Here is a 26411-nt window from a genome sequence, read left to right on the forward strand (position 1 = left end):
CAGAGCCATTTGAGCCATTTTGAACCACCTCGCAATTTTCCCCGTCGCGAAGTGGCGCTCTAGGACCCATGAGAGAGCCTGGTTGCCGGTTTCTAAACTAAACGGTGCTCCAAATAAATTTCACAGTTTTTCTGTCCCGAATAGGACTGTGGGGGCCTCAAGCTCTTATCTCGAATACCTGACCCCTGCGGTCGTTATAGCGTCTGACGCATAAACAGTAGGGCGACGCTCTCTGTCCTGTTACTGCAGCAACACGGCTGCTATTCCCGAAACACACGAACCCTATGAGCCGAAATTAAATGACCCAAAAAAGAGATCTCTGACCGCACTAATTTAACTTGTGAGTGTTTCACAGTTAACCCCGCCTTCCCCAACCTCGACAGTACCTGTAGGAGGTGCTCCAGATATTGGGGAAAAGTCTTGCTGTAATTGACGACGTCATCCACGTAATTATAAACAAATTGGAACTTGATATCTCTTAAAGCAGAATCGAGCAAACGGGAAAGGATCGCACCTCCAGTGGACAACCCGAAAGGGACTCGATTAAATTCATACAGGTTCCAGTCCGTATTAAACACCGTCATAGCTTTCGATTGCCGGGGAAATGAGAATCAACTATATTTGTGTGAGCCATCACGCTGTTGTTTAGTATCAAGTTTTTGTAGAAGTCTGAACAACTATGGAGGTATTTTGACATACGTCAGCAATAATCTTTCGGCAAAATGCACTAATTCTCGAAGTGCAGCTGCAGTGTTGCTGTTGTTTCGATAACAGAGCTTCACCAATAGTGCCCTACTCCTTTTGTCCAAGCTCATGTTGCCTCGTCAACAAGACTATAATTCGCAATGACTGATCACGGCACCTGGCGGCCATAGTTGGAACTGGACGGTGGCGCTGTGACGCATGGAAATCATTCACACCTTATTCTGGAGATTAATGCTACCATGTTTGGTACTCGTACAGTAATTAGTTTCTGTTTTATGAATGTTAAATAGGTAAAGTTTAATTATAACCACCCGGTGCATGTTGTAGCGGTCAATTTACTCCACTTGCCTCTTTGACGCCAGGAGCTGGTAGCCGTGGTCTACGCCTGGAGTCTGTCGTGTTGCCAGTGGACTTGAGTCCCGATCTGACGTCCGAATGGTCAGTTGTAATTTATTAATGTTTAATACGTTTGCTCTTCTGTAATCCTTTTAGAAGTGTGAAGCATGTTGAAACTGTTTGGAGTTAAATAATTTTTCTTAGAACTGATCTTTAATATTTTTTCTTTTTTAATAGAAAAGGAAACATTGATGGTTGTACCTTGTTACTGTTTACGAAAATAATTTCTTGTAGGTTCACAAATAACAAATTATGGTCAATGGTTACCCTCTCCTTTCTATAAGACCTGACTGCTTGTGTCCTGTAACACGTACACGTCCTTGTTGCGAGTTCCACCCACTTCATTACGGTTTCTTTTACTGGCAGTATTAGTTGTATGTTAACAATGACACCCAGCAGTAAGCCTAAGTTTAGTTATAGAATATTAATTACATTATTGCGAAAATTCTCCAGAACATATCCCTGAATAATCTGAACAACAATTTTGTCGGTGGATTTCTGGATCAGTCTGTACAGTCTCAGCACACTGAGTTCATGCCGTATTTGGTAGCTATCTACCTTTTAGGTAGACCTCGCATGGTCGTCATCGCCAAGTTGTGATCTACCTGTGGCATACACAGCAATCGTATTCTGCCGTAGTCTTTAGTAGCTCTACACTTGGTCAGCGTTCCTAACGATATTTGTACGGAACGGGAGGTACATCTGCCCTTGATTACAATGACAAAGGTGAGCGCAAGCAGTACTCAAACGAGGCAACGCAGTGTGTAATCCAGTGGATTCAGCTTCGTGAGGGGCGGGGTCAAATCTGCCCGAGTTTCCATAACTGGCTTAAGGAGGCTACGGAGATGATTTCTTTTCAGAAGACATGGCCGATTTCTTTACCACCTTTCCTCAGTGAGAGCTTATCGTCCATCCCCAACAATCTCTTCCTCAGCGGAATTTTAAGCCCTAATCTTCTCTTCATTATTTTATATTTCTTTGTAGATGTAGCTTGACGTAACAGGCAATGTGAGACTGCTGAAGTTAAACGTTCCAAGCCCAACTGATCCTTACTTTAAAGGACATTGTTGCTTCTCCATCAATTAGACTGAAGCCCAGGAAATGCTCAAAAAAATTGTGTTTTTACGTGGTTGGACTCTTCATTCAGAATAGTATTTTGACCACAACAAATTGCTGTGTAGTGAAGGTAAAAGTGAAGTTACACTATCAGTGCAGTTCAGTATATTACGTTGTATGTCCACTTGTGAACATAATAACCATAATAATCTGTTAACAGAATCAAGGGTAATTTCAAGTTTAGGTGGCGTGCCTTTGTCATTTTACGGCAACAGGGACTGTCCCCACGGTAAATTCCCTTTTCATCTGGGTGCGCTTCATGCGAAGATTCAACCGCTGTCAGTGGCTCCGGGTTCTGTTCAGCGAAAACTGCATGCGTTCTCTGACGTCTGATTTTCATGGAGGCAGCGAGGCACCGCTTTAGAAGGCACTCCCTTGGGTTGAGCAGGGAGATGGCTCAGTCACATTTTGGTCCGATACTGTTAAGAATGTCAAACATCTCGCATATCTACAGAGGGTAATTTGAGGGCCGAGCCTCCTCGCAACAGGATCCTCGATCCTAGCGTCCAGTCGTACGGTCAACATTTCTGAGGTGAGTTCGTTCCTCAAGACGATAATGTACGAACAACTTCCTGTCCTCGCAAGCATAGAGGCAGGGACCGAATAGAATGGCCTGCAGTCTCTACTGTCGTGAACCAGACTGAGCGTGACCGGGATCAGCTGAAACTTGCCGTGCATGGTCGTAGCAGCCCTCCTCACACATTGGGTACCACCTTCGAAGAGTGGGGCAGACTCGTAGGGTCCGCGCAGGATACGGTGGCTGATGTTCATTGACAAATTTTTGTCCCAAGCGTTGAGCGAGCTCATTCGTTTGTTCAGAAGGGGAGGCCAGCAGTGTCTGACACCTTTAGGCCGGTCAGCGACGACAGAATTGAGGCGCACACCCTGCAATCTTTCTCAAACGATTTTACAGAAACTATTCGGTAAACGAAACTTCTTTTTTGCTTTACTTGTAGCTTTATATATCAGGTTCATGATGGTGTGCCCGTCACTTCGTTAATGGTCATAGTTATTGCGATATTTACGTGGAAGTAAGACACTGCGTGAAATTCAAAAAGTTTTCGGTGAAAAATAAGTGTCGCAGTAATTTTGCATTCGGTGCATATCACTTAATATGTTGCTGCATATGAAATTTAACTAACATATTGAAGTTTTCTTTAGTCTTGGGTGGAGGTCCCTATCTGTTAACAATGTCGAGAAAACTGATCTGTCGTAGCATACTCATTTGCGATCCCGCCGCACCAGCGATAAAAGCCAGTGTGAAATATGCACAACATTCCTTATATTTCATAAACGGTTTGAGATATCGAAATGAGATTCCGGCAGATGATAGCAGACAAAGAGGGGAGTATTTTGCCGTATGGCTATTATGCAAAACTTCATTATCTACCGTGATATTCCAATAACGATAGACTTTTTCGATGCTGGTGAAACAAGAAGTGCTATAGGTTTTGGAACAACAAAAGTGACGACATTGCACATTTATTTTGTTCCGTGGATGTGCCTTTTTATAAGATACTGACCTTTCTTTTCCTCAGTTCCTCCACTGTTTCAGAATTCTCTCGCAATTGCGCATACACAACATGTTAGCGAGATGAGACTGTGTAAACTCCACTGTGTTTTGGCAAAAGAAGCAAATTTTAACGTGGTAGCAGGAGAAATGTGTAGATTTTACTCAAAATTCGTCACTCACGTCTCTTCTCTGAAAGTTTCAAATGGTTCCCAACGCAGGCGATATTAAATCGCTGCATTTTCGGCGGAATTCATTTTAGGTGTTAACCAAAATACACTCCTGGAAATGGAAAAAAGAATACATTGACACCGGTGTGTCAGACCCACCATACTTGCTCCGGACACTGCGAGAGGGCTGTACAAGCAATGATCACACGCACGGCACAGCGGACACACCAGGAACCGCGGTGTTGGCCGTCGAATGGCGCTAGCTGCGCAGCATTTGTGCACCGCCGCCGTCAGTGTCAGCCAGTTTGCCGTGGCATACGGAGCTCCATCGCAGTCTTTAACACTGGTAGCATGCCGCGACAGCGTGGACGTGAACCGTATGTGCAGTTGACGGACTTTGAGCGAGGGCGTATAGTGGGCATGCGGGAGGCCGGGTGGACGTACCGCCGAATTGCTCAACACGTGGGGCGTGAGGTCTCCACAGTACATCGATGTTGTCGCCAGTGGTCGGCGGAAGGTGCACGTGCCCGTCGACCTGGGACCGGACCGCAGCGACGCACGGATGCACGCCAAGACCGTAGGATCCTACGCAGTGCCGTAGGGGACCGCACCGCCACTTCCCAGCAAATTAGGGACACTGTTGCTCCTGGGGTATCGGCGAGGACCATTCGCGACCGTCTCCATGAAGCTGGGCTACGGTCCCGCACACCGTTAGGCCGTCTTCCGCTCACGCCCCAACATCGTGCAGCCCGCCTCCAGTGGTGTCGCGACAGGCGTGAATGGAGGGACGAATGGAGACGTGTCGTCTTCAGCGATGAGAGTCGCTTCTGCCTTGGTGCCAATGATGGTCGTATGCGTGTTTGGCGCCGTGCAGGTGAGCGCCACAATCAGGACTGCATACGACCGAGGCACACAGGGCCAACACCCGGCATCATGGTGTGGGGAGCGATCTCCTACACTGGCCGTACACCACTGGTGATCGTCGAGGGGACACTGAATAGTGCACGGTACATCCAAACCGTCATCGAACCCATCGTTCTACCATTCCTAGACCGGCAAGGGAACTTGCTGTTCCAACAGGACAATGCACGTCCGCATGTATCCCGTGCCACCCAACGTGCTCTAGAAGGTGTAAGTCAACTACCCTGGCCAGCAAGATCTCCGGATCTGTCCCCCATTGAGCATGTTTGGGACTGGATGAAGCGTCGTCTCACGCGGTCTGCACGTCCAGCACGAACGCTGGTCCAACTGAGGCGCCAGATGGAAATGGCATGGCAAGCCGTTCCACAGGACTACATCCAGCATCTCTACGATCGTCTCCATGGGAGAATAGCAGCCTGCATTGCTGTGAAAGGTGGATATACACTGTAGTAGTGCCGACATTGTGCATGCTCTGTTGCCTGTGTCTATGTGCCTGTGGTTCTGTCAGTGTGATCATGTGATGTATCTGACCCCAGGAATGTGTCAATAAAGTTTCCCCTTCCTGGGACAATGAATTCACGGTGTTCTTATTTCAATTTCCAGGAGTGTAGATCATTTTGAATGACCACCATGCAAGTGTGGGTGTATAGGTGCCCCACTTAATATTTACAAATAAGTGTAGACTTCAGTTTAGAACGGCACTTCCCTCCAGCATTTGGCATTTTCCCTACAGCACCTTCCTGCCACCTTCACCACTACCACTCTCCCCACAAATGCCGTACCGTCTGCGCATCTATTGGCCACGGTATTCTGCACGGGCTGTAGAGCAATGTGTCGACCATCATAGCAGGCAAGGGGGATCCAAACGTTTTACAGTGTACCAACGCACAGCATGTAGCAACACAGTACTGAACATTACCCAGCAGCAGATTTTGATATTACAAATATATAAAGAAGCTCTTTTCATAGCAGACTGTCTCTGTTTTCATTAGTGACTTGTTCTGATTTCACAGTAAAGCATTTTTAATTAAATGTATTCTTTCTGCTCCCCTAGACACTAAGCCCATATGTCACAGACAGTCCCACCGTGCAAAACTTTTTCTGAGCAGTTTATTTGAAAATTACACGTTCTAGTGGTGCTTCATAACACAAAACAAAAAAATGATATCCGAATAACCTAACACGAGTTCCATCGCCCAACATCCCCATCAGCTATCAAAGCCTTCCCTCTGTTCCAGTGATAAATCCCTCTATAATAAATCACATACTTTTCAGAACAGGGTTATGGTGATGATATGCAGAATGACTCCAGGCAAGATAAGAAGACTACGGTGGCTTACTGTGACGCGATAATTCTTTTATGAGTGTAAGGTAAGTACCAATGGACGGTAGCTACCTCACAAGCAGTATTCCAGTAACACATCGACACTTGCCAGATTCTACTTTCTGATACGCAAAAAGCACTGCCTGATTTAAAAGTGAAGCACCCAGAAGCCATAGTCGAATGTACACATACACACCATCGGTGAATACACATTAGAATAGCAAGTCACTGCTGTAGATAGAATGCCCAACACAGTGCATTAATGTTGTTCGCATTAATGTTGTTGTCAGATCTGATAGCGCATGTAAAGGTCACTTAGCGTCAGATGTCGAGTGATCGCTGTGAAGGACGTGGAGATGACGCGTCTCGTGTGTGACAGCGTTATCAACAGCTTACAGAACTGAAGGGGATCTCACTGTGGGTCTCCATTTGGCCAGAAAGACAATTCATGCAAAATCAAAATCTGTCTGGCATTCAGATGTGATAGTGGCCAGTGTTGGACTACATGGGTACGTGAGGTCAGACGTAATCGTTGTCAAGTTTCTGGTCCACCACGTCTCACCACATAAGGTAACAAGGTCGTATTGTGCACCAAGCACTTCGTAACCCCTCACATCTGCAACTGACAGCCGAGAACAAGTAATGGGCCCCCTGCAATATTGTGTGTCATCGCGCACCATTGCTCGAAGACCAGAAGCAACAGGACAAGGAAATTACCGACCTACATGTAGGTTGCCGTTACCATTACCAAAGCAAACGGTTGCATTTGGTGTCGTACAGGACCAGGAAGCACTGAATGCTGGTAAATGTCGTCGCATTGTGTCTAGTGATGAAACGTGATTTTGTACGAACCCAGATGGCCATCATCCGAGAGCACGGCGGCGACCTGGGGAGAGGCGCCATCTTTTCAGCATTTTGGAGAGGCACAGCGCTGCTACTCCTGGGGTCATGGTGTTGGGAGCCATTTAGTATGGCTTGAGGTCACGGCTGGCTGTAATTGATGAAACTGTGAAGGCACAATGGTACAGACACCCTGTCTCCTCATGCATTGCCTCTCATGTGACGGTACCGTGGGGTCACGGAACGTGCTTCTATGATCTGTCTCCGTGATTCTGAGGAAGTCTAGTGGCCAACAAGATCCCCAGATTTGTCCCTGATAGGACATGTGTGTGACAGATGACCGGAAGCATCGTCCTATTACCAGTACCCAGGATTTCAAGATGGAATGGACAGTGTCTTGAAAGGAGGATATAAGATGAGCATCAACAAAAGCAAAACGAGGATAATGGAATGTCGTCGAATTAAGTCGGGTGATGCTGAGGGAATTAGATTAGGAAATGAGACACTTAAAGTAGTAAAGGAGTTTTGCTATTTGGGAAGCAAAATAACTGATGATGGTCGAAGTAGAGAGGATATAAAATGTAGACTGGCAATGGCAAGGAAAGCGTTTTTGAAGAAGAGAAATTTGTTAACATCGAGTATAGATTTAAGTGTCAGGAAGTCATTTCTGAAAGTATTTGTATGGAGTGTAGCCATGTATGGAAGTGAAACATGGATGATAAATAGTTTGGACAAGAAGAGAATAGAAGCTTTCGAAATGTGGTGCTACAGAAGAATGCTGAAGATTAGATGGGTAAATCACATAACTAATGAGGAAGTATTGAATAGGATTGGGGAGAAGAGAAGTTTGTGGCACAACTTGACCAGAAGAAGGGACCGGTTGGTAGGACATGTTCTGAGGCATCAAGGGATCACCAATTTAGCATTGGAGGGCAGCGTGGAGGGTAAAAATCGTAGAGGGAGACCAAGAGATGAATACACTAAGCAGATTCAGAAGGATGTAGGTTGCAGTAGGTACTGGGAGATGAAGAAGCTTGCACAGGATAGAGTAGCATGGAGAGCTGCATCAAACCAGTCTCAGGACTGAAGACCACAACAACAACAGGACTTCAAGAACCAATTACAACAGTTGTTGGCCACTTCGCCTTAGGGGAGCACATAACAACTTTATGAGACACTTCCGGACCGAGTCCGCAGGTCGTGGTCTAGTGGTTAGCATTGCTGCCTCTTGATCGTCGGGTCCCGGGTTCGATTCATAGCCGGGTCGGGCATTTTTATAGCCTGGGGACAGGATATTTGTGTTCTCCTCATAATTTCATCATAATTCGGGAAAAAGGCCAGACTGGGCAGTGAAAAGATTGGGAATTTGTATGGGTGCGTCGTTGAACGCTCCACAACCCAAACGTCATTATCATTTTCCGAACCGAATTAGCGCTTGTTTGCAGGTAACAGGGGGAGCAACATCATACTTATTAGTCAGCCCTACTGGCAAGTTCTTTGTAAACTTAAGTATGCTTTAATTACTGACATAATTTACTCTGTTAGTCCGTGAAGTTTCATTCCGTTTCCTCGTGCTCTTTGGAGCGCCTTTCTTTTTTGTCAAGTAGTTTACCTTATTCTAGCTGATGGCAGCCTCTTAGTGTATTCTGTTGTGTCGGTTTATACTACCATGGTTTAATTTTACAGCTCTTAATTATTTGCAGAGGCAGCTTATCTCCCCAAGAAGAATTTTCTCGTCGTGTTGAATTCTTTTGTGAAGCTGCGCATTTCTAAGACAGTACTGGAAATACGGATCCAGTGGTCTGGAATTCGATCCCTGGGCAGTTATAGTGTCACTTACCACTTCTTCCGCCTGTGACATCATTCGTTGATGTAAAAAATTCCTAGCTGTACAGTGGTTTGGAGCTCATGTTCAGCTGTAGGTCGGATAAGTCAACTCAGAAAGCAGGGGCGTATCATCTTCAGCAGGCTCACACATACCACGTTCGCACTGATCACACACACACCAAAAGATAGAATTTAGAAGAAAGTTTCCCCACTCCACCTGGCTTTAACGGTCAACTTCAGAGAACAAAAACTTTCGAAATTCCATACAACTCAGTAATTTTGTAAATAAATTTACCAACGTGAGTACATCTACTCCGCAATGAAAATGAAGATTCAGTTCGAACACTAGAGGTGTTCAAGTCTAATTGGAGCCTCGTGGTTTACAAAAGAACAGACCTGGCGCTGCACAGTACAAACTGAAAGCTAAAGTAAACAAAATTTAACACAGCATTCCACAAAGCACACGACACATTCTTACATGATGTACACGAAACTGGATAAAACTTTACACCGCGTAACGGCACCACTCTTCCACCCCAAGTTGCAGTTGCACAAAAGATCTCATCGAACAAACTGAATACTAATGAAACTAATACCGTTCCCTGACTGAAAGAGTGGGTGCGGTATGATTATCAATGCCACACACCAGGGTGACTACCAGAAACTGAAACAAAGCTGTTACATATTTCAACTTAGCAACTAGAGATACTACTCACATCACACCTACTCACCGGCGTCCTATGGAAGAGTGAAACTAACCTGCCCTCGTGGTCTACGCAGCAACCCGGAAGGGCTCAGAGAGCATAAGCGTTTTCTACCTGTAGCAGCCTCACACTGGATGCTGACCAGTGACCAGTAATGCCACTCTGGCCGAACGTAGCCGTATTCAAAGCTGTACACAAAGGTTGGCTAAATTGTCCTTAATATTCAATGGAACCTCCTGGCAACTAGGAAAACCGGTAGTGCCAGCAAAAGACAAACCACACATTCATAATAGCAGACGACAGTGGGGACAGGAAAGAAGTGACATGAATGCATGGTAATGGGTTACACAGATACATACAGAACATATTTATGAATTTGGAATTAAAAAAAGACAATCTCCTTTGACGTTGAGATGCCACTGAGAAAGACCACTGAATATCACGCACTCTCTTGTCTACCTTTCTCTCCAAGCGTCATACAGAACATTTGAGTCGTTAAGAATCGTAGCGAAACCGAAGGCTACTTTCCAAGATCAATGGAACCGCTCACATGGAGAAGTTTGATAGCCTTACCTTCACCAGAAAAAAAGTGAGCAAGGAGCGTCCCTGCCATGTAAGCGCATTTCAATCATTTTTTTTTATCAAACGAAAAATTGACGCAATATAGAGATAAGAAAAACATGTGTCAATCAGAAACCATTTATGATAAACCAAACATTATGTATATATACTTACGTATTGTTGAAGCAAACACGGACAAAAGAGCTTCAGCCGCAACATGATTAAACATTTTATTTTATGCAGAATGTAAGACAGGTGAGTGCAAAATATAGAATTTGAATGAACTCATGAGCATGATCATTTACAAAATTGTCAAAGAAATCAAATGAATGAAATATATAAAATTAAGGTAAAATCACATAAGGACATCAATAAAAACTAAGGATCAGCTACAAAAAAATTCAAGCAAAAACCACAGAAATGTGCAAAATCGCCATAGAAAGAAAATACAGATAAAAATGCAAGTTACAGAGAAATAAATATACAAAGCACTGTGGTGTTGAAACCAACCATAAAGTTTGTAAAGGTTTTTTAAATTACCGGTACCAGTCACAAACTTTGCTAACTATTGTATTACTTATTTATTTAGCGACATGTTTAGAGGGACTACGTCATCTCCAGGCTAAATGGCATTACAAAAACAATTTTACAGTAAGGTCATACTGACGTTACATAGTCTTTTCATAAATGTTGGGCCGGCCGATGTGGCTGAGCGGTTCTAGGCGCTTTAGTCCGAAACCGCGCTGCTGCTACGGTCGCAGGTTCGAATCCTGCCTCGGGCATGGATGTGTGTGCTGTCCTTAGGTTACTTAGGTTTAAGTAGTTCTAGGTCTAGGGGACTGATGACCTCAGATGTTAAGTCCCATAGTGCTTAGAGCCACTTGAACCATAAATGCTGTGGTTTGTTCTTCTGGCGTGGCAGTCTCGTTGTGATGCGCTGAGGTGTTTCCATTTCCGTTGCTCTCTTGGCTTTCTTGATCACTGTTCACAAATTTTCACTATCGTAACATTAACTTGGAAACACGATCACAAAAACAAATCTGTAGTGTCAACATGGTTTTTGTAACGTCATTTAGCCTGAAGATGAGGTAGTTCCTGGAAACTTGTCGCTAAATAAATAAGTAATACAATAGTTGAATTCAAAATGATTCAAATGGCTCTGAGCACTATGGGACTTAACATCTGAGGTCATCAGTCCCCTAGAACTTAGAACTACTTAAACCTAACTAACCTAAGGACATCACACACATCCATGCCCGAGGCAGGATTCGAACCTGCGACAGTAGCGGTCGCGCGGTTCCAGACTGTAGCCCCTGGAACCGTTCGGCCAACAATAGTTGACAAAGTTCGTGACTGGTAGCGGTAATTTAAAAAGCTTTACCATATTTCTTGAGACAGCGACTGTCGAAAAATAGTCAAAATGGCTTCAAAAACCGTAAATATGATGACAGCTTTAAATTTTACATTAAATAACGTTTAACAAATTTAATTTGAGGTTGTGTTTCCTTTGGATAAAGTTCAATAGATGTCTTCTGACAGTTTTTACACACAACATCAGCATCGATGGATCGACTTCCTTTGTGTGCCTTTGCGCCAGCGTGTTAAGCACTTCATGCGTTAACGGTCAACCACTAGGAGCAAGACAACCAGATCAACTGGAGTTACGTGAGACGCAAGTCGATGCCCCCATCACGAACATGAATTAAGCAGATCAATGTGTGTTCGCGTGCGTGTGTGTGCGAGCCGGCAGTGCGCTTCCGGCTAGCCTCATTACGGAGGCACGGCCGCCCCTGTCCTGCTTTAATATCTCCGGCCGTCGGCTCGACTGAGCATCTGTTTTTCCCTTCAGCAGGATGAGGAAGCTGAACATAAGCGCCGCACCGCCTCATGTAACTGTAATCTGAAATTCCTGGCGCAGAGGGATTGCTGCGCTTCGCTTTACCATACAGCCCACCAGTTAACAACTGCGTTCCAAGTAAAAGGCCGCAGTGTTGTATAATGAGGCAAGAAGCGACCGACTGCTTTAACAGTTCATATGCACGTCGGGGAACAACAGGTTTTCTCTCAGTAACAATAATGTGTTTATGTCTCTGTATACATCTTCTAACAATACCAGCACTTGCAAAGTAGGTTAAGAATCAGATTAATAATGTTTCTCACGCAGCGTATGTTCGCTTTATCGGGCAACAACAAAGTTATTGACTGTGGATGGTATCGTCAGAATGGAAATAATGAAGTCACTGTAAAAAAGTCATTAATTTTGGCACTTTTCTTGAATGGATTCACACGTAGATTTCGTGGAAGTTGTAATGGCTCATCTTGTTGATTCTAGGGAGATTCCAATTTGACTGCTAGAAGGTCCAGATTTGTATTTTAGCAATATTTCAAGACCTAACAAATGCATTTTTCAGGAAATTCTTAATGATCAAACAATCCCAGATCAGAACAATGATACGGTAGAAATAATTTTTGACTTGGTGTTCACGATCCACATTTTTATTATTGTAAATTCACATATACTTCTTCTTAATTGTCACATCATCAAGAAAACAGTTTTGTATCAGTCTTCATATATTTAATTTCCACTTTAACCAAACACAAGACTTGACTGTTCTTTTACAAAGCGAAATAACAACTTAACTTCTGCAAAGTGAAACAAAGACTGCTCTGTGCGCATTCGCACCAAAACGGTTACAAGTAAGTCAAAGATTATGAGAGTCTCACAGAAATGAATACACACAAGAATCATAGCACTGTAATATATCGATACATCGGAGTACCTATACATTAATAAAACCAAATGTGAAAATTGTCACAAAAATATGTTTGTTACTTCGCAGAAAAGTAGTACTATATTACTGGTATCGAGAACTGGGGTCGGAGTGCCTAAATGGTCACGTAAATAAAGAACCATTACAATCTCCAGCTACTCTGTGCAATTCATCGCTAACCGCTGAAGAGTGGTTTTTTGTTGCTACGAGGGGCGTTCGGTGAGTAATGCAACACATTTTTTTTTCCTGAAAGCATGTTGGTGTTATTCAAGATTTCAACACACCATATTTTTCCCCACTCTTTTGGATACAAAAACCTATTTTTCAACATATCTCGTTTCAAAGCGACTGCCTTACGCCACCTTATTGGGAGGGCCCGAATGCCTGCATGGTATCACCCTAGTGGCCGACGTCGGAGCCAAAGTCTTGCTTCATCAATAACCTCAGCATCATCCACGTACTGCTTCCCGCTGAGTGCAGCCTTCACTGAGCCAAACAGATGGAAGTCGGAAAGTGCGAGATTCAGATTGCAAAGTGGGTGGGGGAGAAGAGTCCAGTGAAGTTTTGTGAGATCCTCTCTGCCGGCCGAAGTGGCCGTGCGGTTAAAGGCGCTGCAGTTTGGAACCGCAAGACCGCTACGGGCGCAGGTTCGAATCCTGCCTCGGGCATGGATGTTTGTGATGTCCTTAGGTTAGTTAGGTTTAACTAGTTCTAAGTTCTAGGGGACTAATGACCTCAGCAGTTGAGTCCCATAGTGCTCAGAGCCATTTGAACCATTTTTTTGAGATCCTCTCTGGTGCACACAGGCTTGTGTGAGGCCTTTCGTTCGCATGGAGGATGAGAAGTTCGTTTGCATTTTTGTGTCGACGAACACACTGAAGCAGCTTCTTCATTTTCCTGAGGGTAGCAGGACACGCTTCAGAGTTATCGTTGCACCATGAGGTAGGACATCACACAGGATAACCCCTTCAGAGTCCCAGAAGACACTCATCATGACTTTACCGGCGAGGTTGTGGCTTTGAACTTTTTCTTCGGAGGAGAAGTGGTGTGGCGCCACTCCTTGGATTACATCGTGAAGATGTTCGACAAAAAAATTGTCACTATCTGCATCGCAACGCGCAATCAATTCCGTACAGATAATCTTCCGCTGCTCTTTATGGACGTCTGTTAGGCAGCGGGGAATCCGGTGGGCACACACCTTTGAGTACCCCAACCGGTGGACGAGTGTGTCAGCGCCGCCAGCAGAGAGTCTAGTTGAGCAGCGAAGTGGTCGATTGTGATCCATCGATTAGTTTGAATGAGAGTGTCCGCACGTTCCGATATTGCAGGAGTTCAGTAAGTAATGCAATACATTTTTTTCTCGGCCAATTTCGGCTGAAAAAAAAAATGCGGAATTCGTTGTGCGACATCGAGGAATATTCCCGCTTCAGCTCCTGCAGTTTCGTGAAGCGGCCCCTCCCGCCGGAGGTTCGAGTCCTCCCTCGGGCATGGGTGTCTGTGTTGTTCTCAGCATAGCTTAGTTTAAGTTAGTTTAAATACTGTGTAAGCCTAGGGACCGATGACCTCTGCTGTTTGGTCCCTTAAGAACTCACACACATTTGTTTCGTGAAGTTCTGATAGGTGGCGGCATTATAACGGAGGTGCGTTCCAACAGAGAGCTGTCACTGAGCTTTTTCTTGTCGGAAAACCAGAGCCACTGTATAGAGTCTACGGAGACCTGGCAGTGCGAGGTGTCTTGTCATCATCGCAACAAAGTCGCGCAAACCTGTCTGACCTCCTGCGTGCCAGCCAGCCGCACACAGCTGTCACTCCTGCGATGTTCGAACGTGCGGACATTCTCATTCGAGGTGGTCGACGGATCCCAAACACCTAGGCGCACAGCTGGGGTGGGACCGTGAAGGGGTTATTCTGTTTGACGTACTCCATCATGATGCAACGATCAACTCTTCTGTGCTTCCCTCAGGAAACTGAAGAAACAACTTCAGTGTGATGGTCGCGGCAAAAATGCAACCGAACTTCTCATCCTCCATGATAACGCAAGCCTCACATAAGTGTGTGCGTGCGAGAGGAGTTCACAAAACTTCATTGGACTGTTCCTTTTGATCCGTCTTACATACGGAATCTCGCATTTTCCTACTTCCATCTGTTTGGTCCAATGAAGAATGCACTCGGCGAGAAGCAGTACGCGGATGATGGGGAGGTTATTGATGCGGCAAGACGTTGGCTCCGTTCCGACGTCGACCCGTGGAGTGGCACCATGTGGAGGCATACAGGCCCACCCAGTAAAGGTCGTAGCATTGAACGACGAATGTGTTGAGAAATAGGGTTTGCAGCCGAAAGAGTGGGGAATGCTATGCTTTACTGAAATCCTGAATAAAACCAACCTGCTTTCATAAAAAAAAATGTATTGCATTACTTAGTGAACTCCCGTCGTAGGCTATCACGGTGATTACTTCAGTTAAAACTGCCGGGCTGAGAGACCGTGGTAGATGTGTATAGTTAGCTCCTGTCCCTTACCTCCGAAGATGTCTACAGCAGTCGGAGACAAAGTATCAGGGAATAGTTTTATACACAGTTCACGGCATCTCAGCAGGGAAGTTTTAACTGAAGTGTTCACAAGAATGCACAAACACTCAGGCACCCTATCGCACATTGACGTGTCTGGTATATTGTCCGATCTTCAGAGCACAGAAATTTCTGGGATTGCCCAGGACAGCGGCTGAAACGTAGCAATCAACATCCTTGCAATTTGGTGGGTCTTCTGGACGTGACAGACCTGAAGAACGTTGTGGACTCCCTTCTTCGCCGAATTATGTCCGTTTATCAAGTCTAGAGGTGGTGCCACACTGCTTTAGGGTGGTATCTCCTGGGGCTGACTAATTTCTTCGTTTGGCGTGCTTAACTTTAAAATCGTGTGTAGGTTATTAGTCGACATTGACTGATGCGACCATGACATATAAACGTTGAAGGACAAGAAGCTTGTGTTCTGTTACGTTCAGTGACTGATGATTCGAAGATGACTGCCTGGATGCACTGTCAGATCTACTATTCGCCTCCTTATATATCGAAGTGACAAATATTTTTTGATAAGAATTTTTCTGATCGCAAGATATATATTTTTGTCTATAAAAATGTTTCTTGAAATTCTTCCAGTCCATCTGTGGCATACAGCAAACCAGTGCTTAACAGTATTGGTTGAAAACAGTCTTGGTTGCAATTTTAGTTTTTTTATTTTTCGGCTACGGGCTTCCCCTTATTTAGGCATCTTCAGGTTGATCTTAATTTGGCATTTCTTAGAACGATCCTTTAGACAGTGTAGCCAAAGGACATCGTCAAATACATCGCCTTCGTTAAACTCAGTATAAACTTTCTAAATGGACGTGAGTGACTCCAAGACCTGCATAACGCGTTCCCGTTCTATTACTCGCTCCTGTGAATGGGAACGCGGTATGCAGGTCTTGGAGTCACTAACGTCCATCTAGACAGTTTTTACTGAGTTTAACGAAGGCGATGTTGGCCTAATGTACTTGACGATGCCCTTTGGCTACGCTGTCTAAAGGATCGTTCTAAGAAATACCAAATTAAGATCAACCTGAAGATGCCTAAATAAGGTGATACCCGTAGTGGAAAAATAAAAAACTAAAATTGCAAGCAAGGCTGTTTTGAACCAATAATGTTTCTTGAAAGTTCGTTTTACCTCGTGCATTCCTTGCTAGTGTGTATTTCTAAATTTAATTATTTTGACATTATTTACAGAATCCTGACACATTTGCAGGAAGGAAAGCAAACTGGTGTAGGCAATACAATGTCAGTACCGGTTTCTTTTCTTCTCGCTTTTAAGTACCGTCGCGGACAGAGCCTGATACACCTCATGCGAGCTGCACAATGCGCCGCTGCCCCGACTGTCGCAGGTGGGGGCGTGCGCAGGCTGTGGCTGCAAGCGAGTTGCGGCTGTACACACAAAGGCGGCGCACGCACGCTCGGCAGGAAATGCGTTGACCGGCGCTTTTGAGCGGTGAGGTACGGCGGCATCTTTGAGCCAGTCTTCTCCACTCAAATACAAGCTCTGTCCAGACAATGGGTGGTCCAGGACCCCACCGAGGCTCACATGACATGCGCGTAACTTCCAAGCCATCGGCAAGAGGAGTACTTAATCCTCTCACTCTGCTACGACCATGTCGGCATCACGCAACGCTCAAAATACATTACTGTCGAAACTCGTAAAGAACCCCGTGATAACGCGCTGAGGACCCAGCGACGCCGGTTGTCCGCGGTGTCGTATTCTGCCGTAAGGCGTCGCGCGGGTGCGGTTGGAGATGCACGGGTCAGCGCACTCCTCTCCTGGCCGGTTGTCGACTTTTCAGACCTTCGAGCCGCTGCTTCTCATTCAAGTAACTTCTCACTTGGCATCGCGAGTCTCACTGCACGCCGTTCCAGCCCTCTCACCAAACGAAAATGCCTATCAGTACCGGGATTCTAACTCGCGTGCTCTGCATGAGAATCAGGCATACTGATCACTCAGCTACTTTTTGCCTTTCGATCTGTTTCTTCGTCACTGGTTCTTTGCGTTTGTCGCATAACATCGTTCACATTCGGTCTTTGAAAACAACACTTCGTTTTTTAATACACAGAATGGCCAGCTCCCTAATCGAACACGCGGAGATACCGTGCCGGCAACTACGGAGGAGAACTTTTATAAATGGTTTTCAGAAAAAAAAGCCCCATATCGTTACCGGAGAGAGTACTGGTCAAAACTAGAAAAATAGTTCAGTAAGCATATATCAAGATAAAAGGCGGTTGTGGATACAGTATTGAACTTCATCACTGCTGTATTTATTGTAAAATAAAAAATATTAGGTTGCTGCATAAGTTCGTAAAATGTTTGTTTTCATGTCGGTATTCCGGTTCCTATGAGTTTATTTATCGATTTTCATTTTTTATTTGTAGTTCACTGTTGTTACTTGAGTTAACATATTGTCATTTCATCATTTACAGATATCCTTCTGACTGGGTTCTGTAGAGGTGTGACAGCAGCGGAGGCAATCAGTAACATTTGCGCTGCGTATGGCATACCACAGGACAGCGTACGGCAACAAAATGATTTTCTCGTTTTAAGCAGGATCGTTTTGACACTAGTGGCTCTCCACGTTCAGGGAGACATTCGGGGATTGGATGAAGATCGTTCAAAAGCATTAATCCACAATGATACACGTCAGTGTACTCGAGAACTGGCACATGTGATGAACTGTGGTCATTCCAGCGTCGAAGATCGAGAAATAGAATGTATGGGTACCTCATGCTCTATGTCAAAATCATAGAAATCAACGGGTGGCTGCATGTGCGTCTCTGCTCGCTCGTCATCAGTTGGCTCGTGAATAACACCGACTATTCCTACCCTGTATCGTTACTGGTGACAAGAAATGATGTCTTCATGCTAACTTCAGGAAAAGAAGTTAATGGCTGAGCCCAAACAAAGCAGCAGCTCCCCATATAAAGACCTGTGCGCATCCACAAAACATAATGTTATGTATCTGGTGGAACAGCGACGGTATGGTGTACTACGAATGGCTTTCCCGAGGTGTGACCATCACTGTTGACATTTATTGTCAACAGCTGAGACATCTTGCAGATGCAATCCAACAACAACGACCACGAAGTGAAGTGATGCTACCCGACGACAACGCCTGCGTGCATTCTTGTAGACTGACAAAAAACACCATACAGCACTTGGATTGGGAAGTCATGCCGCAACCACTTTACTCAACTGATCTTGCGCCCTCAGACTTTCACCTGTTCCTCTCTCTTTCGAACAACCTTCAAAGAACTTCCTTTCCGGATGAGAATGTGCTCCGGACATGCCCCGAGGAATTCTGAGCCATTAAACCACGTGATTTCTACAGTCGCGGAATCAAAACGTTACCACAGAGGTAGCAAACTGTTGTAAACTGAGAAGGGAAATAGTTTATTGATGACTTAAGTCTCTGTTATGTCTCTCTTATGTGTTTCTGTTACGTTTATTAAACTTATGGAAAAACACTACGAACTGATGCATCACGTACAAAGTGTTTCAAAAGTACACCGAGAAACTTCCAGGGGATGTAGAAGACGTATCGATAAACAAAATGCGGATTGGAACCCGTCCGGAAACATCATGCAACGACCCTACAGAGCGCCGAAGCTACTGGAGCCGGCATCTGTATATGTATGTGTATACTGGGTGATAAGGTGATGATACTACAAGGGATCATCGAGAAAGGTAATGTGCTAATTTGAGGTGAGGGACACTAGCCCGGAAATGAACGAGTCGAAATTTGCAAGCGAAAATCGTTCTGATACCTCCGATAGTGAAACACATTTACAAGTACTGTTGTTGCTAAGATTTTATTGTAAGTAACTTTCAAGGTTTTAGTATGCACCCAAACAAGAAAACGAATGTGCAGTAAATATGAACTCTAAAATGCATACGTTAAGAGCTACGAAAGTTTGTTCATCTTAGCTACTGTGAAAATACAACTCTTCTACTGAACAACTGCTAATAGCTCTTCAGGTTGTAGAGCCCGTATTTACTGGACATTTTTACTTGTTTTGGTCCTTACTACCACCTCTGAGGGTCGCCTACCCTTCAGTCTTAGCAACAACAGTACTGTTGCATGTGTTCCACTGTCAGAGGTATCAGAACGACTTTGACTTACAATTTTCGACTCGTTCGTTTACGAACGAGGGTTTCTTATCTCACATTGAAACACTTACCCTTCTCCTTCATCAACGAAAATTTGTAACATCATCACCGAATCACCCTATATATAAATCCACACACAGGCAATGGCACCTACAACTTCGACGCTCTATAGCGTTGTTGGGTGACGTTTCCAGGTACAGGTTCCTATCCTCATTTTTCTCCCCAAGACACCTTGTATATCCCCTAGAGGTTTGTCGATGTAATTTTGAAACATCCTGCATATATCGCTGCTTTTACTGCTCTAGAAAACGATGTCTCCAAAATGCAGAGACATGTCCTACACCACCGCCACACATGAATCTGGAAGATGTTTGGGACTGGGCCGTGCGCATTCGACTTCACTTCGCCCAATTAAGATGGTCGAGACGTGTCTTTAGCTTTCTCTGACTCAGTGGCAGGTAAATACTTTGTGCTTTAGATTCGGCGTCCGAAGGAGGAAGATGTGTTCGTTGTCTAGGTGCTGTCGACTGCGTCGCATGTATTTGAATTTGTAAAAAGATTCTCAGTATCATTAAGCTCTTTGCAAAACAGCCTTCAGCCTTCAGCCTTCAGCCTTCGCCAAGAAGGCGAGAATTTCTGTGTTTGACGGCGCCATAACTTTTCATGTATGCTGTTATCTTTTGTTAACCACTACCAGAAAATAACTTGACAATCTGATAAAATTCCCAGCTTAGATACGATGGTTGGAACTTAAATGAGGCAGAGGCACTCCGTCATCAGGCCACAAGTGGCCCATCGGGCCCATCCGACTGCCGTGTCATCCTCAGATGAGGATGCGGATAGGAGGGGCGTGTGGTCAGCACACCGCTCTCCCGGTCGTTAAGATGGTTTTCTTTGACCGGAGCTGCTACTATTCGGTCGAGTAGCTCCTCAATTGGCATCACGAGGCTGAGTGCACCCCGAAAAATGGCAACAGCACATGGCGGCCCGGATGGTCACCCATCCAAGTGTCGGCCACGCCCGACAGCGCTTAACTTCGGTGATCTGACTGGAACCGGTGTATCCACTGCGGCAAGGCCGTTGCCTTTGGAACTTAAATAGTGGCAACTATTTATTCACAACCGATACAAAAGAGTTACATGTTTGTAACTGTTACTGTCCTTCAAAGTAGTCACCAGCGTTGTGTACAACCAATTGCTGGCAATGTGGAAGGCATAGTATACCGTTAGCAGAGCCTGTTCTGTTGATGGTGCGAATTGAGCGGTCTGCTGCCTGTCGAATTTCTGGAACAGTTCTGAAGCGAATGCCACGAAGTGGTTCCTTCATCTGCGGAATCAAATCAAAGTCACAGGGACTTAAGTCCGGGGAGTATGGTGGATGATACAGTACTTCCCAGTCCCATCGACCGAACAGAGCAGCCACAGTTTGCGCTGAATGCCCCCGCGCATTGTCGTGCAAAGTGATGGGTGGGTTGCGCAGAAAGAGTCGCCGCTTCTTTCGCAAAGCTGGTCGCAGGTGATGCTTAAAAAACGAACAGTAATACTGTACATTGACGGTCTGTCGTGGAAGAACGTAATGCGTTAGGATAACACCATCACATTCGTATACGAGAATCACCATAACTTTAGACCGCTCCATTCGCACCATCAATAGAACAGGCTTTTCTAACGGTATACTATGCCTTCCACATCGCTGGCAACGGGTTCTGCACAACGCTGGTGACTACTTTGAAGGACAGTAACAGGTGCAAACATGTAACTCTTTTGTATCAGTTGTGATCAAATAGTTGCCACTGTTGAAGTTCCAACCCTCGTAAGTGGATAGTTAGTGATGGCATGCCATGTATTCGTATCAGAATTTACGATCTGGTTGATCGATAATACAAATGTTCTTTTTGCTCGTCTTTCTTTCCCACATAGTTCAGATGTTTGCTTAATCTCAATTTTTCATCACCTTGAACACATTATGTTGTAAGTATCACATGCACACGCATTTGTGAGCCTTCAGCCACTGGCCAAGCATTTTAAGAACGTTGGATGCTTTTGCTATTTGTTTTTTGATTATAAAAGTATTCAGAGAAGTTTCTTCATTATTGTGTTCAAACCAAGTAAGAAATTTGCTGCATTTCCTCTCCATAGACTTGATACTTACAACCTCACGTGTTAGCAAAATATTACACTAGTCACACTACAAGTAACAACAGTAATTGTTTTTTCTTTCAGTTAAAAAGGTTAAGTTCAAAAAAATGGTTCAAATGGCTCGGAGCACTATGGGACTCAACATCTTAGGTCATAAGTCCCCTAGAACTTAGAACTACTTAAACCTAACTAACCTATGGACGTCACACACACCCATGCCTGAGGCAGGATTCGAACCTGCGACCGTAGCAGTCCCACGGTTCCGGACTGCAGCGCCAGAACCGCTAGACCGCCGCGGCCGGCAAAGGTTAAGTTCACCGCTGAACTGGACCACGAGTTTCAGACGATACAGGGTCTGTTGTGCTAAACATTTGTTTGGACTACAGTGCGAGGTTAGTTTCTAGTAAGAGTTTCAGGGCATCACATAGCCATTCCACTTTTTGACACAGTTCGAGGTATGTGTAGAGAATAGAACACTTTCTTTACAGTTGTTCATGATTTTTCAGTCTATGCCGTTCTATGCATTAGATAACTTGTACAGCATTCGATCTTTTAGATAATTTTAAAGAAATGAAATAATTGTTGAGATATTGGCTATTCCTGTTGAGATATCGGCCATTCTATAGTATTCAAGCTGCCTGCTTACTAACACTACAGGAAATACTCATCGAAGTTATTAATCACTATGAAAAATCATTCAGCTCTCTTCCTCAAAGAATCACTCGAGCGAACGTACGTGGTGCACTCATATTTGTTCACCGGCAAGGGACACGCGCTCCTATAACGTGTACAATTTGTCGATGGTCGTGGAATACACCACTGGCCCCAGAGGCAGAAATCTTAGGCTTAAGGTCAGCTGGTCGGAAAGGCTGTGCTAGTGGTTCTCCCCGTACAATCCACCCGTCATTGAACGAATATGTTAGGTATTGTCTCGTACGAGGCGTAGAAGTAGGAGACTGTTTTGAGACTGTTTTGTGACATCTGGCGACACAACCAGAAGACTAAAGTGCCGCACAGCCAAAAATAAATGAGCCACAAACGCCATAAGGAAGGCAATCACAACATTGGGTATTGATTGTTCTCATCATAATTAAAATTGTCCATACCTTGACAACTTTTTAATAGCTGAAATTTTTTGTTATTTATTTATTTTTGGTTTTGACTAGTACTACCAACTATAAGATTGTGGGACATTATTTCTCTTTTAACAAAAACTTCCGGTTTATGGTACCAATCACACCCAGTGCAGACTGTACGCACGTTTCTCGCTGTCGTCGAAAACGGTGGGAACATCCGAGTTGCTAAGGTCCATACTATTGGTTCTGTGGAAAATGTTTGTAAAATATCCCTTTGGGACGCTTCGTTTCAGATAGGCTGAGTTTCTCCTATTTCAAGACGCCACTAGTTAATTTCATGTAAATGTCACTCCCTGACTGCTCGGCACGGAACTTAACCTAGTTGGTCGCAACAATAAGCATACTTGACGATCATCAGCAGTCTGTGGAAGCGCTTTAGATTCTGTGTCTCTTTATAGCCTTGATTGTCTTTGTGACCTACATTCCACTGTACCTGGAGAAATAATAATGACACGGTTGAACAGACCATCACTGGACGTGGTGGAATGCATGCGAACGAGCTATTGATGAGGCAGACAATGGGGAACCGCTAGATTCTTCAGCTATAGGGCAACAGCCAAGGCCGTCTACGTCACGGGTAGTACTGTCACACTTAACGGGCACATTACTACATAACTGCTGTGCTCGAGAACCACACAGGAGACTTCCTCTAGCACCCTGATGAAAAAATTTATGTTCAGATATGATCGTGCAACTGCGCGAGAGTGTGTTTGTGTTATCTACCCAGCTGTGTTAAGATGTTCCGGCCAGTATCCTGAACGAAAAAAAAAAAAAAACTGCGAATGGCACCTCACGGAGGGCCCCCTGCTCAGGCTGCCATAAGCAACAAAAGTTACCGTTCTCACACGCTGTGCTTTAGTCGGCCGACGAGAATTCGTTGTCCTTGGTATCCGCCAGTCACTAGTAAACGTACTGGAGACTAGCATATTCGCAGTTTCAGGTTAGCTCCAGAACGGAAGTCCCAGACCGTGAAGAGTGTAGACGTTCTCGCTTAAATGTACTTCTACATTTACATGCATACTGTGAGGTTCAGAAGGCATTTACCGTTGTACCACGTGATAGGATTCCTTTCCGCTCCAATTGCGTAGGCAGCGACGGATTGTAGACTATTGAAACGCCTTTGTGCAACCTGTAATTGCACTCGTCTCGTGTCCGCTACCCTTACGGGAACGATACATAGGGGACTGTAATATACTGCTGGTTCTCGAAACGTTGTAAGTAGGCTTTTGACTGAACCCCAAGCGTTTATCAGTTGATGTTTCGCAGTATCTTGTCACCCTCTCCATTTGGTCAAAATAATGTGACCATATTCTTTTAATTACATTTGATAGATGTGCCACACACAACATTCTAGCGTGGCACGCACAAGTGTTTTTTCAGCTGTCTCCTTTGTAGACAGGTTGTAGTTTTCCAGTATCTTCCCATTAACCCTAAGTCGGCCACGTGTCGTACCTATAATTGTTCTTATGCGATCATTCCATTTCATATCAAACGAAATTGTTACACCCAGACATTCGTATGATCGTCATTTCTTTATGTTTTCTATCATTGCATAGTTGTTCTATATGGTTGGACATATGGTTCGTCTAATGGAACTAAATGAAATGTTTGTATTGTGACATACACGTTTCACTTCTTTTTATTTGTGAAGCATCTCCAGTTGCGATTTGTGACCTTATTAGTGCACATGTGCCGTCCTACAGTTGTACCACGTTGGTCCGCTTACACAGGATGTCCGATTTTCGGCGTTTTACGAACTCATTTCGATTTGTCAGAAATCAAAACACAGTGAACAGTGGAATCCCAAAGATCATTTGCAGGCATTGACTGATTTTCGTGCGGTTTATGAGGTACACAATTTTACATTTCGTACATTTAAAGCATGTTGCCAAATTGCACCACTTTGAAATCTTATCAAAGGCCGGCCGCTGTGGCCGAGCTGTTCTAGGCGCTTCAGTCTGGAACCGCACGACCGCTATTGTCGTAGGTTTGAATCCTGCCTTGGGCATGGATGTGTGTGATGTCCTTAGGTTAGTTAGGTTTAACTTGTTCTACGTTTTAGGGGTCTGATCACCTCAGATGTTAAGTCCCATAGTGTTCAGAGCCATTTAAACCAACTTATCAAGGTCTGACTGCATATTTGCGCAACTTCCTTGCACAAAGAACTTCATTATAGATAACTGATGTTACTGTTAATATTGTTACTGTTAGTATTGTCTGTCAGGTCATTAACTTACAATATGAACAGCAAGGCCCCTAACATGCAACTCTGGGGCGCACCGCAAGTTAGTACTGCTTCTTTCGACAATTCTCCGTCGAAAATAGCACTCTGCGTTCACACAACCAACAAATGCTCAACCCTGTCACGAATTCTTTTTGATGCCCCTTATGACCACGCTAAACAAACGTGACCTACCACACCGTTGCATCAAGAAGTCTCTTAGTCTTCTCCGGTATCTCTGGTTTCTGCTTTCAAAAGATGAATTCAAAAGGAAAAATTTATTATTGGACCGTAATTTGAAGACATTCAGATTGCAGTAACGACCAGTAGACTATTTACTGATTTCCTTAGTCAACTGGACACAACTGGACATGTTTGACTTGTGAAAATGACCTCACACTTTATAAGAGAGAGAGAGAGAGAGAGAGAGAGGGAAGATGGAAGTTTTCTGTTACACTCTAGGTGCGCATACGTAGTCCAGATCTATGGTAGTGTCTGTGATAAGCTGTCGCTATAACATAGGTCTAGGCTTCAATGACAAGCTCACCCTCCTCAAAAGAATTCAGCATGTTCGGATGGACTCCCTGATTTCCCATTACGAAAAAAATGGCTCTGAGCACTATGGGACTTAAATTCTAAGGTCATCAGTCCCCTAGAACTTAGAACTACTTAAACCTAACTAACCTAAGGACATCACACACATCCATGCCCGAGACAGGATTCGAACCTGCGACGTAGCGGTTACGCGGTTCCAGACTGAAGCACCTAGAACCGCACGGCCACACCGGCCGGCTTTCCTATTACGGTCAGTGTCACAACACAGCAATGACGAATCTGGATTTGACCAAATTTCACAGGATATTCGATAGCAATTAAATCAGCTAATGTATTATTATTATTCTGAGAAGTAAGATAGTACTTGAAGTGAAATTTCATTGTTTCCATATCTGACCACCAAAGAGCTGTGGCGCATACACGCAACTGCAAAAGATGATTTCTGTCGCGGCTTTCGATGTATGATCTTGTAAGTTAAAAAAAGACATGTTGAACGTTAGACATAGATTCCTCACTTCTTACACGCAAATTCATTTTTATCATCCCATTTTTATACTTTGTGTACGTTTTTGTAATATCTGGCGAGTGAAGAAAATGTAGAATTCTGAGCAGCAGAAGACCTTGAAGGAACAGTCACGCAAAACCGTGCAACAGGAGCCGTCTGGACCATCCAGAAGGTTTGCACCTCGTACATGCCTCTTGCTTGTATTATTTTCTATGGTACATAATTGAGAGCAAGCTTTGCACTGGACATTACTTTGTGGACCGCGTGTCCTACTTGTATGGACTATCCCAAGTGCTTTTAGAGTGTATTGTTGAGCCTGTATTGTTGAAGAT

General features: G+C 44.5%; 1 protein-coding gene and 1 pseudogene across 1 annotated transcript in view; both read right to left on the minus strand.

Annotated features, from left to right (window-relative positions):
- The window catches only part of LOC124594252 (myosin-7B), a 305039-nt gene that overhangs the window by 266220 nt on the left and 12408 nt on the right, over positions 1 to 26411 (minus strand). The window lies entirely within an intron of this gene.
- LOC124597642 lies at positions 20492 to 20609 on the minus strand (annotated as a pseudogene).

Source organism: Schistocerca americana, chromosome 2 (genome assembly GCF_021461395.2).
Source record: "Schistocerca americana isolate TAMUIC-IGC-003095 chromosome 2, iqSchAmer2.1, whole genome shotgun sequence".
NCBI lineage: Eukaryota > Metazoa > Arthropoda > Insecta > Orthoptera > Acrididae > Schistocerca > Schistocerca americana.